Raw genomic sequence first — 21,258 nt, 5'->3', positions numbered from 1 at the left:
GCCAAACATTCACATCCCTTAAGGCCAAACACAATGCCAGACACACTCGTCATAGGTGACTCCATAGTCAGACACACTGACGTCCCGATCACCAGATTGAGTAAGGAGAAGGTCACAGTAAGCTGCCTATCGGGCGCTGGAATCCACCACATAATGCAAGCACTCAGGTCACTCAACTGCAAGTACAAGTATGACTCAGTCATTGTCCATGCTGGTGTGAACAACCTGAGATGTACCTCCCTGGACTACATGAAAAGAGACATAGAGGAGCTCTCTGATTATGTAGCCCAGGCAGGTATGACCCTGACCTTGAGCAGTATCCTACCTTCACCAAGAATGATGCCACAATACAGAGACAAGATGATCAGCTGTAATAATTGGCTTAATCTATGGTGTCATTCAAAGTGGATCCAATGTCCGTCTGCCTGGGATGACATGCTGGACAAGCCACGCTGATTTGCAGGGGACGGCTTGCTCCTGTCACCCCTGGGCTTCCGGAATTTGGCTAAGGCTCTTGCCACCCCCATTGTGCCTTTTTTAGGCAAGGCTCAGATTTGAAACCTACCACCCTAGAACACAAAAAAGGAAATAAACTAAGGGTAATGCTGCTCAATGCCAGATGTCTCAACCTCAAGATGCACGCACTCGAAGCCCTTCTCAGTATGGAGAACATCGATGTCTGTGCTGTGACTGTAACCTGGTTCAAGGCTCCTGACAGCACCAAAGCAGTATCAGGTGTTACCTCATATCATGCGTTCCGGCCCCAATATCCGGACAACACCAAGAAAGGAGGGTGGGTGTCCATATTCATCAAGGACACCCTCACCTCAAGGTTGGTGACAACACACGATGCATCGGAGACCATCCAGGTGCAATTAACCATAGGCAAGACTGCTCAGCAGTTTGTAGCAGGTTACAGGCCACCCTCTCAAACTCAGGAACCTCACACAGCTTTCCTGAAACACTGGAGGGGATAAATGTATCTCCAGACACCATCATACTGGGTGATTTCAACTATCCAAATATAGACTGGGATCACTACTCAAGCCCCAACACTCTAGCCCAAAGGTTCCTAGAGTTCATAACCTCAAATGCCATGGAACAACTAGTCACCATCCCCACAAGAGGAGACAACATACTAGATCACATCATCACGAACATGGGGTCACAATGTTCAACACCAGAAGTATACCCATCATTGGTGAGATCAGATCATAAACTAATCTCACTGGAAGTCCACATCCCGCCCCCACCCCAGATAAATAAGACCACAGTAAAGAACTTCTCAAAAGCCGACTTCACACTTCTAAGGACTGGTGTGGTCTCTTTCAAGGCCCCCAAGCCAGCAGAAACCATTACCCAAGCCGCTGAATCACTTACAAATGCCTTCTACCAGCACTTCCAGGACTGCATGGATCAGGCAATCCCAAACAAAACAAAGACTCTTTGTACCAAAGGCAAGCGTGCAGTCTGGTGGACCCCAGCCATAAACAAGCTCTACATCAGAAGGAAGGAGCTACTACAAGATAGAGCAAAATCCGTAGAAGGGAAGACACCCCTGCTCATTATAAGTAAAGAACTGAGATCTCCCATAACATCATCCAGGGCAAGTGTAGAGAGAAAACTCGCTAAAGACTCAAAAGACAATCATAAGGCCTTTTTTAGCTATGTTGGAAACCTGGGAGGAGACTCACAGATATGCTCAGAATTAGTTCATAATGATGTAAAAATCACTGAACCTACAGACATTGCCAACATACTGGCTGACAGGTTCAGTGCAGATTTCTCCCCCCCAATGGGAGAGATATCTATACCAGGGGATTGTAGCCCCCCAAACATCTCTAATGCTCAGGTGGAACTGCTCTATCCAAGGCGAGAAACACAGCATCCATGGGACCAGATGGTGTCCCCAGTTGTGCGCTCCACGAACTCAATGAGGAATTAAACCCGCAGTTAGGGCAGCTGTTTAATCTTAGCCTCACCTCAGGATACATACCCAAGGAGTGGCGTACAGCAACGGTGGTCCCACTTCACAAAGGAGGTGCCTCCACCGACCCCAGAAACTACCGTCCCATCAGCTTGACAAGTCTGGTCTGCAAAGCTATGGAGAGGATCATAATGGAACTCATAAATGAAGACATAGGGGACTTGCAGACTTTGGATCCAACCCAGTTTGGCTTTGTCAAGGGTGATCATGCCTTTTAAACTTGGTTGACTTTTTCAAAACAGTCACCAAGGCCATTGATGAGGGCAAGGCAGTCCACACAGCCTACCTTGACCTGGCAAAGGCTTTTGATACAATACCCCACTCAGGTATCATTGACAAACTCACCAGCTTAAATGTAAACCCATACATCACAAGATGGGTTGCAAACTGGTAAGTGACAGAACCCACAGGGTCAGTGTTGCTGGCGCCATGTCACACTCCAAGCCTGTCACAAGTGGTGTCCCACAGGGCTCAGTCCTGGGCCCACTTTTGTTCGGCATCTACTTTTCAGAAGTACAAGCAAACACAGGAGGATTATGGCTGATGAAGTTTGCAGATGACTGCTAACTGGGAACCATAGTTGAAAACCCATCTGACACAGACATCCTTCAGACGGGTCTCATAGAAACAGATAACTGGTGCCAGAGCCATGGCCTAAAGTTAAACGCTAAACAATGCATAGTCATACCCTTCGGGAAGAACAAGGTTACCCCTAGTTCCCATATAGGTGTTAATCCTCTAAGCACAGGAGAGGTTATCAGGGATCTGGGCACCCAGGTTGACAGTAACCTTTCATTTGACACTCACGTTGCCAAAGTAGTTAGGAAGACCTTCTACATTGCCCACCTGATCATGCAGGGATTCACATCTAGATCAAGGGAGGTCATTGTTCCCCTGTACTCATCACTCATCAGACCAATGATTGAGTACAATGCCCCATTCGGAATGTATCTGACCCGACACCTGCAGCAATTGGACAGGCCCCAAACATTCCTCACCAGAAGGATAAAGGGTCTCAAATGTATGTCTTATGCTGCCTGACTGAAGGAACTCCAGCTCTATTCAGTCGCTTACAGTCTGCTCAGAGGTGGCCTGTGCCTGACATACAAGGCCATGTCCAACCCGGAATTAATGAACATGCTTCACTTCAAAACCTCTAAATCCATCAGATCTACAAGGGCAAGAGACTTAAACCTCAACACGGCTATTAATAGGGCATGCTGGAGGGACAGATTCATCACCCAGAGACTCCCTATTCTGTGGAACAACATCCTGGTACATGTGAGGCTGGGCACCTCACTGTCTTTGTTCGAGAGAAATCATGACCGATGGATGGGAGATCGCAGGTATACCCCAGGGATAACATCAGTGTCACTGCTTGACAGAGGCACAGCAAAATAATGGGCATATTATCCTTCAAACTGAAGGGGTGGCGGAAGCCACAAAACTCTGGGCTAGGCTTATATATGCCCTAGGGCAGATAGCCTAGTATGAACCTATGTACATAGGCCTGGTGTGGTTCCTGCTATTCGGACAGTGGTCTGCAGCAAGCTATATAGTAGTAGGCAGTTTTAGCAATTGGTATTTGACCATGGCTAATCCATGTTGCTTCTTGTTGTGGTACCAACATGAGGGTGTGGTTATCCATGACATTTATTGCTAGTCACCCTCATTTTGTAGCTTGTTCCATGTTTTTGCACATGTACAACACTGTATGAGGTGTGACCTGGTAGTGTTAGGGTGCTGATGTGGGCTTTGACCCGGTTGTCTATTACAGCACTGATATCTACATCCTCTATACTGTGTGCGTTTACACTGCACGCATCTTGCTGTTTATACTTCTGGCATTGGGTAGCATTACATCTAGGTTCCTATCCCTTGTGGTACCTATGAATGTGGGTTTGTGTTTTTGTGGTTTATGATTGGTGAAGGTGGATGTTAGTCAGGGTCCTCAGGTGTGCATATGGTACATGGTGTTACATTACTTAACGCATGGCATTCATGCCTCAGGTGGTGCTGCAGGGCTGCCTCTGTCGGATGCACATACTACACTCCCTGTACATGTTTAGAAGCAGGTTGTGTCATGTTAGGCATCCCTGTTACTATATGAGTGAGTCAGAGTGGGTATCAGTCCCAGTGTTCCTACTGATAAAGTGTATGTGCTATGCGTTGCCTCTTTGCCAAGGCCAGGGCATACTGGGCACGCCTCCTTCTGCCTACTGGGGCAAGGTCAGGTTGTTCCTCCTCAGAGTCACCCTCTGCCTGTGGTGGCCTTGGCAATGGTGGGGGTATGTTTGGCCCAGCCCTATGCTGGTCCTGCTGCAGCTGTTTCCGCAGGATCATATTATGTAGCATAGCACATATCATGATCATTTGGGTACATGTAGTTGGTGTGTACTGCAAGGCTTCACCAGATGTGTCCAGACACCGGAACCGTGACTTGAGCAGCCCAAACACACGCTCTATGACATTACGTGTTTGTGCGTGTGCCTCATTATGGCGTTCCTGTTCAGGTGTGTGTGCATTTCTGATGGGTGTCATCAGCCACGGCTCAAGTGCATAACCTGCATCCCCCACTAGGTGTCCGTGTGGGAAGTCCCCACTGGCAAATGATTGGTACAGCTGCGTCAGATGCCAGATGTGGGAATCGTGGTAGCTCCCAGGGCAGCCAGCACACACATTCATTATTATGCCCTGGGCATCACACACGACCTGGCAGTTGATGGAGGGGAATCCCTTGCGGTTAATGTAGGCTCTACCCCGCTCACCGGCTGGTGCTTTGATGCGTATGTGCGTGCAGTCTATTGCACCCAGTACCTCAGGGTATCCTGCTATTTGCTGGAAGAGACGCATATTGCTGGCCACAACCTCACGGGCATTGGGGAAATATACATGGTCACCGACATGTGTTGACATGGCATCCAGGAACTGGATGCGTATGTGCGTGCAGTCTATTGCACCCAGTACCTCAGGGTATCCTGCTATTTGCTGGAAGAGATGCATATTGCTGGCCACAACCTCACGGGCATTGGGGAAATATACATGGTCACCAACATGTGCTGACATGGCATCCAGGAACTGGTGCAGTACCCTGGAGGCTGATGCCTGTGATATCCTCATCATATCACCAGTTGGTCTCTGGAAGGTACCTGTTGCTAGTATTCTTAGGCCAACACATACCTTGGTTTCCACTGGGATGGGTTCCCCTCTGTTGGTTCTGTGTGTGAGGCGTGGCCTGCACAGCTCAACAATTTGCTGCAGAAGGTCTCTGTCCACTCTGTAGCGCTCTACTATCTCCAGCTCATGTAACCCATGGTAGGTGACCCTGGGCCTGTATACTCTTCTCCTTCTCCTCACTCTGGGTTGTCTATCAGCATCTGCATTGTCACCACCCTCAGCAATTCGCCTATGCCTGATTTTAACAGCTGTGGCAGCCCCTAGCATTTCTGCTCTGAGTTCAGCTTTTGTCAGTTTTCAATTCTGATAGCTTACTTTCTTGCAGTATCTCTTGTGAGAAACACCCTGCACTGCTGTTTGCAGTGTTTTAAGTGCTGGGTTGGGCTTCTAGTCTGCCTGTGTAATTTCCTGCTTCCAATTGTTTCCACCAATTAACTCCAGCAGTATCCTCTGGCAGTTTCCCTATATTTTGGTTGTTTCCTGTTTCCTCTCTGTTTCCTCAGGGGGAGCAATGTGCACACCAGCTTAGGCATACTCACAGTTGCTTAAACACATGCACACATCCTTACACAGTGTTACACGCGTGCACACATCCTTACACGGTGTGAACTTGGCTGAATCATGGTAAAACGTGTGCACACTGCCTTACACACGTGCACGCCCGCGCAAACCATTGTAAACGGTTTGCAACACGCTCCCACATGTTGAACTTGCCTTACACGCGCGCACACATGCGCATGCACGTATATCAAGAAAGTTTAGGTGTAGGGATAGTGTGCACCCTCTATTTCTTGACTTTTCTAGTGTTCTGTTGGGACACACCTCTCTCCCTGATGTCTGTCTGTCATCTGTCACCTTACATTGCCCTCCAATCTGATACATTTATTTCTATCATTCCCCCCGTGATGTCACCTACCTCTTACTCTGTTCCTCCCCCTTCTGTAACTCTTACACTACTCAGAAAGTGCTCATTACCTATGTGGCAGTGTGATTCAGTATTGTAACCCTCATTTACATAGGATTGCCTAGTAATGCTTAGTTACATGTCTTACACGGAGCTTCCCCCCTTGACAACCACTACACAGAGGCCATATTGTTTTTGGTCTGCTAGTCCCTCCATTGACATTCCATGTAATACATAAATCCCACAATTGTGGGCTTATAAGCTTCGGTTTTCAGTTTTAGGCAGCGCACCCCATTTGCGCGGGTGTGCGCTGCAGTTAAACATCATAATCCCACGGAAAAAAAAAGTTATTTAAAATACTTTTGCAACACTTTTTCATGCCAATGGCCACATATTTGGCCACTGGCATGCTAAATGAAACATATGCACCCTTTATTTTGAGCTGACATAGCTCCATTGTCAATTTTGCAGAAATGTACTCAGTTGTCAGCTGAGTACATTTCTGCAGCTAACACGTCCGTTACACGGACTGGTTTGGGTTTCTTGGATCGCTCAAATACCTCATTTGCATATCTTGGAGCTGCAAATGAGGTATTGAGCATTTCCACACCCAGTCCGTGTAAGAGACGTGTTAGCTGTCTCTTACACGGAGGTTTGGGCTGTTCCTGGATCGGGAGGCTTACACTACTCTTAAACTCCGTGTAAGCCTTCCTGAATCCTGCCAATGCTATGTTACAAACAAAGTATAATAAATATAACTTTTTTACATATATAAAGACTATTCTTGGAATCAAATAATCAGAGTAACATTCACACTTAAGTTAACCCTGGATCACACATAACTGTCATTCTTTTAATGCAAGTTTATATGCTATGTTTCCTTTAAAAATGGTAGTCTGGTTTATATTAAACATCTTTACAAATAGTGCTTGCTGAATCATTAAATGTTATTTCTTTGAGTGCAATGGCTTTTTAGTTGTTGGTATACTTTGAGATTTTTTTTTTGTTGTATTTTCGGTGGTTCGGAGGAGTTTGAGGGATTGATGTGTGGTGTGTAAGTGGCTTGGATTCACTTGTGAGCATTTTTGTGTGAATTGTAACTGATGGACTGTTCATTTTCAATTCCTTATTATGAAAACCAACCGAGCTACGAGCACTTTTGTGGTGCCATGGGAGTTCTAAAAATTCTAAGAACTGTCCAGGTTACTTCTTCCTGTCTAAAAGTAAACAATCATAATATTTTGAATCATATGCTAAGATGTCAATTAATACAAGTTAGACAATAAGCAAAGGACAGTGAACTGCATTCTAAACCAGTGTCAGTTTTAAATAGTTCTGAATGCTTGCAGTATACAGAAGGATAGTTCCTATACTAGCCTATAGAATGACACTTCTGATGAAAAAAATAGGATTATTTTTCTGTTATTGTCTCTTTTTAAAGATAACAAAACTTAATATCTCAGAACAATTTTATTATAGAAAGTTTTAATCTTAAAAGGGAAGATTTTTCAGATGTTTTCTCAGATATTATTAGACATAACATTTAAGGAAAAAAATAGAACTGATTCTAACAGTAGTACTAAATTAAAGAGTATCAAGCATATAATGGTAAATATAAATGTTCTATTATATGATACTCTACACTAGGATTATAGGTAAAATATAAAACCTAAGAATATAGTAACAGTACAAATAGTATGCAAACAGAAATAGAAAGAGATCAGAATAAGTAAATATGTATATAGTTAAAGAATATAAATTGTTTACAAGGGTGGGAGGTTGGCATAGTGGTTAAGGTGCTCACCTTTCAGACACCAGGTGCAGGGTTTGATTCTCCTATGGGTTAATTAGCTGGGTTTGGAATAGTCCACATGGACAATTGGCCTTGTCATAATTTATGAATTTATGATCCTTTGAACAACTTTATACATAGCATAATACAAATACCATACCAAGAGTGCTCCAAACAAAACTACTAGGTGTAATAATATATGATTACATGGTCTTTGACAAACAGCTACAGTAGCCCATGCCAAGAAAAAGACACATATAAAGCTAGGTTTTTGTTAGACAATTAAACTTTTCCTCACTGCAACTACCAGACAAGAACTATCTAGACCTCAGCTTTTCTCCACCTCATTATATGCCTCCACCATTTTCAACGATTTAAACAAAACTGAATTAACAAATCTTGAGGCCTGTTATAACAAAATTGCTAAGTTTGCAACAATTGCACCTTACCAAACCCATCACTGCCAGGTATTACAACAACTAAACTGGCTAGAACTATCCCACCATTTAACCTACACCCAACTCACTACCACCTACAAACTCAGTAACCAACAAGAGAAAACCTCAGCTTTCCAAGTGCTCGAGCCCTACACTAATAATTGACTCATCCACTCTTTAAGTAAACCTCTTCTGTATATTTCCAAATCTAATAACAAGGCTGGAGACTTTCTTTACTCAAATTATATCTCTTAAATCTGAAGTAGTCTCCATCAGTCATCTTATCAACTGAAAACCTATTCCACTTCAAGACACTACTTAAAGATCACCGGATCAGAAACTGGATATGTTCATGTCATAACCCTGGCTAAACCCTAAACATCCTACCTAATCCACTTTCCTACCTTTATGACTTTCTAATACACATTTCAGCAAGATCACACCTGACTTACATAAACAAACTCCTTGTTCTCAAATTTCCATCCCATTCCATTCCTCCCCATCCCCAATAACATTTTTCTCTTCATCAGACAATATAACCTGCTAACAACAGCTACAATATTCTAAAACTGAGAGAAAATCAGACAATGTGTGAAGATAACCTAAAAGACAATAGCTACTATACTAGTAAACACATCTTATCAGTGTAAATCACCATAACTTTATACTATTGTTAAATGCCTTGTCTAATCAGTATACAAGGTTGTTGTTGCTCAATATTATTGCATTTATTACTTGCTGTAAATAAATGTTTGCTATATTGTATGTTTTTGTAAACATTGTGTATTGTTGTAAACTATTATGGAGCTTTTCTCGCTGGGCCTCCACTGAAAATGGGCCCTGTCCCAGTTGGACCTCCTGTTAAACAAACATACAATGAAATAAATAATAGTAAATAAAATATAAAACTATAAAAATCATCTCACCTACTAATTAATAAATATGAAAATAAAAACTGACTTCCTTCCTATCGTAGACCAGGGAGATAATGTAAGATACAGGGAAAGCTGACTGTAGAGATATTCAGTTTGGTCCACTTATAATAAAGATTCTGAACACCTGTTTAACTTTTCTTATTCATAAAAATTCACTGATGGGCTTTTTTAAGATGATGCATATTAAACATATGAAACACGCTAATATGAATCAAAAGTATCAGCTAAGCATTGTTGGACTAATGGAGAGTTTGAGAGGTAGTTTGTATTTTTCAACAAACTAGGAATACTTTATTCCATGGTAGAATGCTTTAGGTATATCATTAGATAATTTCTTATTTGTTTCACAAGTTTTGCCCATAGCTGAAAATTTCATAAGTTCTGTACATAAATGTGATTTCATTATATTTGTGTTTTTCTCTCTTATATAAATGTCTGATTTTAAATGCATATCTATTAATATTAATGGATTGAATAATCCAGTAAAGAGGGGGAGTCGGTTCATATACTTGCAATTACATGAAGCTCAACTAGTATTTCTACAGGAAACACATTTACTTAAAACATATGTAAATAAACTTTCATTAAAAAATTAAGTGGTTTTAGCAGGTTCTGGCTTTTGAGCTAAAAGAAGAGGCACCCTCATATTATGGAAAAAACTCACCACTAATGCCTAAAGTAAAAGATAGCTTTGGAATGTAAAATCAACTTAAGTCAAGGAACAAATCCAAAACACAACTTAAGGCAAGGACATGTTAAGCATTGTTATAAATGAGTGGAACAGAAGTATATGCATTGGTGAACTCTTACTGGATTTCAGAAGTTGGAGCTAAAGATGCAAAAAAATTACACTACAGCCTATTACATGAAAGGTGAAGTCATAATGCTGATGACTTTAGTTGTATTTTATCAAAGATTCCACATATGAAAAAGGAATACCTTTGTTTCTAACCAGTTAGAAAAAGAATACTCAGCCAACTACCTACTTAAATGAAAAAACTACTTGAAACTTCAACAAGGTGTCTTTATTCCTCCCACAGGGAAGGTATCAGAGATAGAGTCTCCTAGCTAAAGTGATTTTTTTTAGATCTGGTCTAATCTCTTGTGCCGTTTCTCATTAGTCCTGTCACCCTCTTTGTCACAGGTGGGATACCACACCTAACTTGAGCTTTCTGGATTACCTCTGTTTTTTTTTTACCTTACCCTTTCTACTTAACTAAAAAAATACACTTAATGTGTGTCTTTTCCTACTTTATTACTTTGTTTTGTATTTGCTGCTTGTTCTTAAAAGTGTTCAATTGCATTTATTCTACTGCATTTATTACTGATTGGTAGTAGCCTGATTAAAATACACTTTATCCATCTGTTTTTACTGTATTTCTGTATTATCTTACTTTATTACTTTATTTTGCTTTTGCTGCTTGTTCTTAAAGTGTTCAGTTACATGTATGCATTCATTCTGCTCCATTTATTATTGCCTGTTAGTAGCCTGATTAAATTATAATTGTTATTCTAAGTCTCTCAGTTTTGGTTAAGGACTTGGGCTTCAGGCCAGTTAATTTACATTAAGATTTGTGATCTTCACTCTTGTGGGATGAGAGGGTAGTGTCTGTCCTTCTAAGCTCAGTATTGTTGGGTGAAGGCTTATTGTGCCTGTTGTTCTAAGTGTCTTTGTTCTGGTTTAAGCACTTGGGTTCCAAACCAGTTATTTTACATTAGATCGGTGGTCTAGACTGTTGTGGCAGGAAACTATAGCCTACACCCTTCTAAACTGAGAATTGCTGGTTGAAGGCTCATTGTGTGTGTTTTCTGAAATGTCTTAGTTCTGGCTTAAGCAATTGGGCTCTAAAACCAGTTTTATATTAGGAATGTTTGTAGTCTAGACTGTTGTGGTGAGAGAGTGTGGCTTACACCCTTCTAAGCTTGGAATTGCTGGTGAATTGCTACTTTATTTAAATTGTTTTTTGCTGTTGTGATTGTGATTTTATGCACTTTGAATTTTTAGTACTTCTGCATTTTATAACATAGGCTAGATTCAGACTTCTTGAATCTTGACTGTTTGGTATCACTTGAGCACTAAAATCAGCTCTTCGTTCAGATGCTGAAAGATCTGAGGCATCCATTCCTTCCAACTAACTATGAGTGCCTGCTTTTGCTCTTATATTGCACTTTTAATTTGTATTTGCATTCTGCTGTCTGCTTGAATTGTCTGATCTATTTTTGCCACATTTTACTTTATACTATACTAGTTCAGTTGAGCTGTGGCATAGCTCAGCTCCAGGTGTGCTGTTTCTGGGTCAGTTTTTTAAATGCTGAACATCAAATTCAAGCCATCTTTGTTGGTGAAGGCCCTTCTGCACCATTGTGGGAGAAGAGTGTTGTCTGGGTCTCGTCTAATCTAGGGTGATTGGAATAGAGCACAGAGAGAGCATCTTTATTGGCTAGTTTGAGTTAAAAGGGTTATTTCTTATTTTATTTAAGCCCTGCATTTGCACTTGTTTGCATGTAGTGCACCACCGTGCACTGATGCATAGCGAGCGGTGGTTACCATTGGTGGTTATAGACCCACTTTGCTTGTGGTCTTCAAGAGGTTTTTCATGGCCCTGCTCTACTGTCAGGTGGAACACTAAACCTAGGCTCAGAGGTATCAACACACCTCTCACTCACTAGCCATTCCTAAGTGTGACCTCTTTTCCTGACCATATAAATTTACCTAACACTATGGATACACAATTTCCCACAGTTTCTCCAGCCAACTTAGTCGACATGGGCATCTTGAGGCAGTCTAGCGAATGCCTCATAGTCACAGACAACCGTCTACTCCTACTCCACACAAATTCAACATGTGAGAGATGAAGCTATATTAAGAACCTTGAATCCATGCTCTTTCACATATGACAATGAGCAGGTTGTCAGCATGCACACCTCACCTCCTACTCCACCCAAACTCGCATCACACATACCTACAAATGCGGAGGTCCTCACCAGAAACATTCCTAAACACCAGAGGCTGCCCAAACACAAACACAAATATGCTACACATAATACTTCCTCTGCAGAATAGCAAGCACATAATAGCTCATGCACCAGTGTCTCACCTGTCAAGCCCTTAAGGTAAACCACAAAGCTAAACATATTAATCATAGGTGATTTCATCATGTGTCACACAGATGTCCCTCTCACCAGGCTGGATAAGGAAAATGTCATGGCCACCTCTCTGTCAGAAGCCAGGATACCCCATATCACACATGCACTCAAGTTTCTCAACTGCAGGTACTGTTGTGACTCTGTCATAGTCCACATTGGTGTGAATGACTTGAACTGTAGCTCTCTGGACTATATGAAGAGACACATGACTGAGCTCTCAGACTATGTGACTCAGGCAGGTATGCCCCTAGCCTTAAGCAGCATTTTAACTTTACCTATAATGATGCCTCTATACAAACAGAAAATGAGTGATGAGGGTTGGGAGGGTGGCCTAATGGTTAAGGTGTTTGCCTTACAAACACAAGGTGCAGGGTTTGAGTCTCACAAGTGATGATTGGCTAGGCTTAAAATGTCTCGCAAGAGCAGTTAGCTTGGTACAAACCTATGAAACCTATGAATCAATAATTGGCTTAGTTTCTGGAGTCATTCTAAGGGGATTCAGTATCTGTCAGCCTAGGAGGACATGATCGATAGACCTCAGTACTTTGCCAGAGATGGCCTTCATCTGTCACCCCTAGGATTTCGGTTACTGTCTAAGGCTCTTGCCACCCCTATAGTGCCTTTTTAGGCAGTGTCTCAAGGACAAAATTCTTGATGTAAAAACTCCATCAAATAGAAAACTGGCTTAACAACTGACAACTCATACTAAATCCCAAGAAAATACAACTGATGCTATTCCACTCTACTAAAACGAGCAAACTTACCTTCTCTATACTCTCCACCAGCAAAACCCAAATCACCCCACTCACTGATGCTAAACTCCTAGGTGTTACCATTGACCAGCAACTCAAATTCACAAAGCACATATCAACAACCATCACTAAAGTCCACAAAAAGCTAGGTTCCCTCTATCACTGTAAAAGTCATCTAACCACCGAATGTTGAATTGCAATAGCCAGGACCCACCTCCTATCTACTCTGCTTTATTCATCCCTAATTCTAATCTTTACAAAACTGATGCTAATAAACTTTCCATCTGTTACAACAAAATTGCTATATTCACTACCAATGCCAAATCACAATCCCACCACTGCCTTTCCCTACAAACCTTGCACTGGCTCGAATTTCCAAACCTATTAAGGTACCATCAACTTAGCCTAGCTCATCTAATTCTGTACTATCCCGAGAAAACCCTCAACCTGACCGGCATGCTGAACTTCTACAATTCAAATAGACAACTTTGGTCCACCAACAAAGCCTTAATCAAAACCATCACATGAAAAAACAACTTCAGGAAATCACTATTTGCCCATGAAATAGCAAAAATATGGAAAAACCTTCCTCCTGACCTCAGACTGCAAAACTCCACACCCTCCTTCAAAAGCCTACTTAAAACATACCTCTTCACCAACCATCTACGTAACTGTAACAGACCCCCTGAAGTCTCATCCACTCACTATTTCTACACTCCATCTTTCCTGGACAACACAAACAACACACGCTAATGATACCTATCCATGTGTGAGCAATAACCTATATATGAGTGTGTGTGTGTGTGTGTGTGTGTGTGTGTGTGTGTGTGTGTGTGTGTGTGTGTGTGTGTGTGTGTGTGTGTGTGTACTCTTACATGTATATTTACTTGAATGTATATATATATATATATATATATATATATATATATATATATATATATATATATATATGTATATATATATGGAAGCAAACATTTATATACTCTTATTCAGTTGTGAAATATCTTAACATGCTCTACCAGGTTCTTATCTACTCTCATTGTATATTTTGTACACTTGTATTTTCAACCAAAAGGGGGAATATCCTCTTACTGTATACTAATGACTGTAAAGTCTACAATCTGTATGCTTCTACTCTGTAATGTCTCTTTTGTAAATGTTTCTTTTCTCTGTAAACTTATGGAGTTTTTCTCCCCAGGACTCCATTGAAAATGGACACTTGTCCAGTTGGACTACCCTGGCAAACAAATATTAAATAAATAAAATAAAATAAATCTAAAAACAACCTCAGGGTTATGTTACTAAATGCTAGGAGTTTTAACAAGAAACTGCACTCATTTGAAGCAGTCCTCACCTTGGAAAATGCAGACATTTGTGCAGTCACAGAGACCTGGTTCAAGGCTGTGGAGAGCACCCCAGCCATACCAGGTTACACCTCCTTCCACACATTCAGACCACAAACTGAAGGTGTGAAAATTAAAGGAGGTGGTGTATCAATATTCATTAAAGGTAAATACTCCTCCAGATTGGTTAAGCAGCATGATTCCCTAGAGATACTTCTAATGCAATTAAATGTTGGTAGGACACATATTCAAGTCATTGCCAGCTACAGGACATCCTCCATGAGTCAGGACACCAACTCTGCCTATTTGGAGCTAATTAAGTCTTTTAAGATACATCCAAGCACCATGGTTTTAGGTGACTTTAACTACTCAGCCATTGACTAGGTAAATTATTCATGCTCAAACTCACTTGCCCAAAGGTTCCTCGACTTTGTTAATTCCAATTCCCTGGACCAGCTGGTTGACACCCCAACAGGAGGTGCCAATACCATGGATCTGGTGCTTACCTATATGGGGGACCACTGTGGCACCCCCACTTTGAGGTCTTCCCTGGTGAGATCTGACCACAAATCAGTCTCATTTGAAGTAGCTATCACACCTGCCCCCCCCCCCCAACAACAGCTAAATAAAAAAAGTTCTCCAAAGCAGACTATAACCTCTTATGGGATGGTATAAATAGATTCACTGCACCTCCCCCCTCAGATGGAACTGACAACTTTGCTGAGTTCTACACCAGTGCTTTATACAAACACCTGTATAACTGTATTGACTCAGCCATGCGTGATATGACCAAAACAAGCTCTTCAAGGAAGAGCAAACCTGCTTGCTGGACAACAGCCATTAACAGGCTTTACAATAAGAGGAAAAATTTGCTACCCAAGAGTAAGTGGGAGTGACCACTAAACTGGAAACACTCCTTTCTTGGCTTAAACAAGCAAATAAGACTTCTTGTGACATGAATGCAAATTAGCTTCCTCAACTAAAGACAACCATAAGGCATTCTTTAGTTGCATTCATAACCTAAAAGGAAAGGCTGAGAGTTGTGCTGAACTGGTAGTTAATGATACCACAGATACTAAGCCTGTGGACATAGCTAATCTGTTGACTGACAGGTTCTGTGAAAACTTCACTCCACTGTCCCGACCACATGTACCCCATGACATCCCTACCAGCTGTCCCCTACCTTGTGTCTTTAAAGAGCAGATCATAAATACCCTCTCTAAGGCCAAAAACACAGCATCTATGAGACCTAATAACATCCCAGGCTGCATCCTACATGGGCTCCAACAAGAATTAGCAACACCATTGGGTACTCTTTTCAATCATAGTCTAAGCACCGGCTTCATCTCAGCTGAATGGAAAATGGCCACCGTTATTCCCTTGCACAAAGTTGGTGCCCCCACTGACCCTGGAAACTAGAGACTTATTAGCCTGACTAGCCTCAATTGCAAGGCCATGGAGTGAATCATCATGGTACTTATCAACAAAGATATAGGTAATCTCCAAACACTTGACCCTACTCATTTTGAATTTGTCAAGGGGGATCATGCCTGTTAAACCTGTTGGACTTCTTCAAAACAGTCGCCAAGGCCCTGGATGAGGGGAAATCTGTGCATACAGCCTGCCTAGCCTTAACCAAGGTGTTTGACACTATCCCCACTCAGGCATCATTAACAAATTCACCCAGCTAAATATCAACCCTTATATTGTTAGATGGGTCACTAACAGGTTCACTCATAGAACCTATATTGTCAAAATAGGGGAACTCCACCTCCAACAGCAGACCTGTAACCAGTGGTATTCCACAGGGATCAGTCCTGGGACCTCTACTGTTTGGAATCTATTCCTCTGAAGTACAAGCAAAAACTAAAGGTCTGTGGCTGACAAAATTTGCTGATGACTCCAAATTAGGAGTGATCATAGAATCTCCATATGATGTCAACCTCCTACAAGAGGATCTTACACAAACAAATGATTGGTGCCAAAGTCATGGCCTTAAACTCAATGCAAAAAATGTATTATCATCCCTTTTGGTAAGGGCACTGTTCCTGCTAACTACCACATCAATAGCAATACCTTAAGTACGCACTTAGTGGTGTGAGACCTGAGCACACAGGTTGACAGCACCCTTAGCTTTGACCGCCACGTCTCTACAATGGTAAGAAGGGCATTATATATTGCCCATCTAATAAGTAAAGGCATTGCCTCCCAAAAAAAAGAAGTTATAACCTCTTTGTGCTCTTCCCTCATCAGGCCAAAAAGTGAGTGGAACACCTCTTTTAGTATGTACCTTTCCAAACACCTGCAGCAACTGGAGAGAAAACAAAGATTCCTCATAAGGAAAACTCAAGGTCTTCAGCATCTGTCCTATGTGGATCATCTGAAATTACTGTCACTTTATTCTGTTTCATACAGACTACTCAGAGGTGATCTCTGTATTGCATAAAAGGCAATCTCTGACACTGCTTTATTGAAAATGATGCATCTCCATAAGTCAAATGGTACATGGGTTATTCACTCTAAATACCTTAATAGAACCTGCTGAAGGTGCAGATTTGTCTCCCAGAGGTTACCACACCTTTGGAACAGACTCCCACTTCTTCATGTCAAACAGAGAACCTCAATGGCCCTCTGCAAATACAATCTAGATGATTGGATGGGTAACTGTAAATTCACCCTGAGGATTCCACCTGTGTCCCTCTTGGACAGGGGCAATAAGTGCTGATCATGGAAATTAAGGTGGAACTTGGCTAGGCTTGTAAGGACACTAGAGCTATTAGCCTAGTAACTTCCCCAAACATGCAAGTCTAGAGATTCCTGGACTTTGTAAACATACAAGCTAGTGCATATGCCCACTCTGGGTGTTAACAACCTTTACCAGGTCCTCAGAAACATTGAAGAATGTTGCAGCCCCCCCATATAATGTCTTCCATTGGCAGGTCAGACAACAAAGCTGTCTTTTCTGAAATAAAAATCCCAGCAAAATGTGGATCTTTTAGGAACTATTCCAAGGCAGACTTCCTACTATTAAGTGACAGCTGGGCAAAATTTCCATACCCACCCCCAAACCCTGAGAACACTTTTGTCTAAGCAGATTTGTTCACAGAAACCCTGTACAATCATGTTAATAACTGCATAGAGATAGCTGTACATAGCAGGAATAATTAAGAGACAAGCTCAAAAAGCAAGCCACCCTAGTGGAATCTGAGCATCAATGGGCTGTAATATAAAAGGAAGAAAATCATGTCAAAAATTAGGAACTGCAATTTCCAGCAAGTCAAATCCTCCATTATCAACCCAAATGATCATTTTGAGATGAAAGTAGCCTCTCAAGCCACAGACAGTTGCAAGGCTGTCTTCAACAATAGTGATAACCTCAAACGCAGTACAGAACAATCTGCTTAACTAATTTTAACTGGAGCCACCTATACTGAGCCAAAAGATATAGAAAACCTACTGGGCATCAGATGTAGCTCCAATTTTACCCCCTCTCCCCACAGACACCCATCAGGGAATACCCTCCACCATAACTCCTCCAACTATCACTAGGAAACAGATCTGCAATACAATTACCAAGGCCAAGAACACTGCATCAATGGGTCCTGATAATATACTAGTATGATTCTTTAATAGCAAGAAACAGAACCTATCAGGACCACTGGAATCATTATTTAACCATAGTCTGCAGAGAGGGCGCATGCTAAGAAAATGGAGAATTGCAAATCTTATTCCACTGCACAAGACAGGGCCATCTATGAACCCTGCTAACTACAGACCCATATGTCTGACTATTCTCATATGCAAAGCCATGGAAAGAATTATCATGCAAATAGTAAACAATTACAAAGAAAACCTTCAGACACTGGATTCAGCTCAATTTGGTTTTGTCAAGGAAAGATCATGCCTACTCATCCTGGTGGCCTTCTTTGGGAAAGTCACCAAAGCAATGTATGGGGGAAAAGTGGTGCATATTGCTTACTTTGACCTGACCAGATCATTCAACACAAAACTTACTTAAGCACTGTAGACAAAGTCATGAAATTAGGTATAAACCCCTATGTCAACTGCTGGATAGCCAGTTGGCTCACAGACTGGAAAAATTAAATATGAGATTCTACCACCAAAAAGAAACCAGCTACTAGCAGAGTCCCTCAGGGGTCTGTGCTGGATCCACTCCTTTTGTCATCTACTTCTCTGAAGTCAAGGTCAACATCAAGCGCCTCTGGCAGACCAGATTTGTAGATGACTGCAAACTAGGTGAAGTCATAAAATCCAGCAAAGACACAAATACTCTCCAAGAAGGCCTGATGCAGACTAATAACTGGTGTCAGAGCCACAGTCTAAACTCAGTGCCATGAAATGTATAATAGTATCCTTTGAGAAGATGGCTATCTATAGAAAGTACTACATTGATAATAAATCACCTCACAGTAGACCCGGTAGGTAGAGATATGGGAATGCATATAGACAGTAACCTGGCCTTTACCCATCATGTATCCATGTTTGTAAGGAAATCATTCTATGTTACACCACTTATAAGGGATCTATATCAGCATCCTAAATGCTGACAATATCGAATCCGATATTATCGCCTTGAGAATGCCGAAAGTGTAGAACGTCAAATGGGTAATCTCCATAAGGGGAGATTTCCATTTACTTCAATGTAGTGCAGTCTCAGAGTTGGTATGTTTAAGTAGTGGAGGGGTCTGGGGGGCACAGCCTCCCATGTGGGGGGTGCAGGGGGCTTGTCCCCCTGCCTACACCCTTTAGTTTTTTTTTTTTTTGGGTGTGTTTGCTATTTTATCGTCTTTTGAATATTTAATAGGGCGATCATTTCAGTTTGACATTTAGCGATTCGACCTATTAAATATTCAAAATGCTGATATAGACCCCTTATAAGGAAGGTCCAGCTATGTTATTGTTCCTCAGTACTCAGCCCTCATCAGACCAATCATTCATTACAATGGTATGTGCCTAATCAGGCATATGTAACAAATGGAACATCCACAGGGGTTACTTACATAAAGAATACAGGGTATCAATAACATGTCCTACTAGGACCACTTCAAAACACTATCCCTGTACTTTTTCTCCTACAGACTGCTGTGGTGACCAATGTCTGGCCTACAAACCATCTTGTGATCCCACACTGATGGACCTGCTGCTCATTCGCAACACAAATAGCATCAGTTACCCAATAAACAAGACATGTTGGATCGACAGGTATATGTCTCGGAAACTACCCCTTCTCTAGAACAGGCTTCTTTCCCATCTGTATGAAGCAGGGTTCTTCCCTAAGCAATTCAAGCATAACTTAGATCAGTGGACGGGGATTCAAAAATTTACCTAAGGTCTGGCACCTATGTCTAATGGATAGAGGCATCCTGCAAATGTTTGACCACCAAAGTCCAAGCCTACATACACCCCTTATTTTATAAGGTATCAAAACATGCCAAATATATTTGGAAAGTATAGTTAGCCTTCAAAAGGGTCCTAGGGGTGTTAGCGTAATATACACCTATAATGCTATGAACCTAGGAATATGTGTTAGTTAGCACAGATGGTTACTCAAGAAACCAGCAATGTTTTCACATCTATGCGTGCAATACCATCTAATGATAAAATATTTGCAACTTATGGCATAGACAAAACAGTAATGACTGACAATGGTTTAGCTGTTAGACCATCAGCTGAAGGAATTCTGTGACAGTCATCCCCAAGACAAGTTATTTTACTGTAGCCACACACCAATGGGTGAGTTGAACAACATGCAGAATGTCAGCAAAGCAGGAAAAAGTTGCTAAGACTATCAATCAATCAGTCTGGACTAAGCAGATAAACAGTATGCTGAGAAGCTCCAAAAGTAATTTACTTCCTGCAGTCAAAGTTATACCAGCAAGCTCGCTACTCAAACACACTTTTAGGGACAAGATACCTTGAGTGATTGAACTCTTTTTTTTTTTTTATCAAGAAACATCTTTATTAAAGTATCACTTATGATACAGGCAATCATACATTTATATAAATGAAAACAAACCATATTGACATCCCCTCGGATTCAGCAAGCCCTGCACGGTGTGCAGTAACAGTGCAGGAGCTCCTGGAGGCAATATGGCCACCGTGCGATCCAGGAATAAGCTGCAGGGATGTGCACGAGTGCTCCTGCACTATTCCTGCATGGACACAGCTCTTGTATGTAAGTTACCCCATTTGCAGGTGAAAACCATGCAAATGAGGTAAGTTGCAATCCAGGAAGCTGTCAGCTGGCTGTACAGGACTAGTGTAGTGTGTAGAAATGTACTTGGTTACTAACCCAGTACATTTCTGCAAACTACAAAACGGAGCCATGACAGCTCCAAATAAAGTTTGTATATTATGTGCAAACCATGCCAATGGCCATATATATGGCAATTGGCATGGAAAACAGATGCAAAAAAAAATAACTTTTATTTTTTTTTTAGCCGATTTCGGCTGTTTAAGCATAGGGCAGAGACAGGCAAACAGGATCGGGCTGAAAATATAAAAAATAACCTGAAATAAGCATTCAAACTAAAATCACTATTTTGCCATTATACTCAATGGCAGACAGAAGACAATATGGCCAGTGAATAGTGATTGCTAAGGGGGAAGGCTCAGTGTGGGACCTGTAACTATGCATTAGCAGGCAAACCTATACAAATGAGGGGAATGATACTAGATTTCTGCTCAGTGTAAGTGCAGGAATAGCATGGTTCAAGCCTAAGAGTTAGCTGACATCATGGGGGGGTGTCAGGTATACTGTAAG

The sequence above is a fragment of the Protopterus annectens genome, chromosome 2.part2 (genome assembly GCF_019279795.1).
Source record: "Protopterus annectens isolate FY-2018-M chromosome 2.part2, PAN1.0, whole genome shotgun sequence".
NCBI classification, from domain to species: domain Eukaryota; kingdom Metazoa; phylum Chordata; order Ceratodontiformes; family Protopteridae; genus Protopterus; species Protopterus annectens.
Note: the sequence above shows the minus strand (reverse complement) of the source record.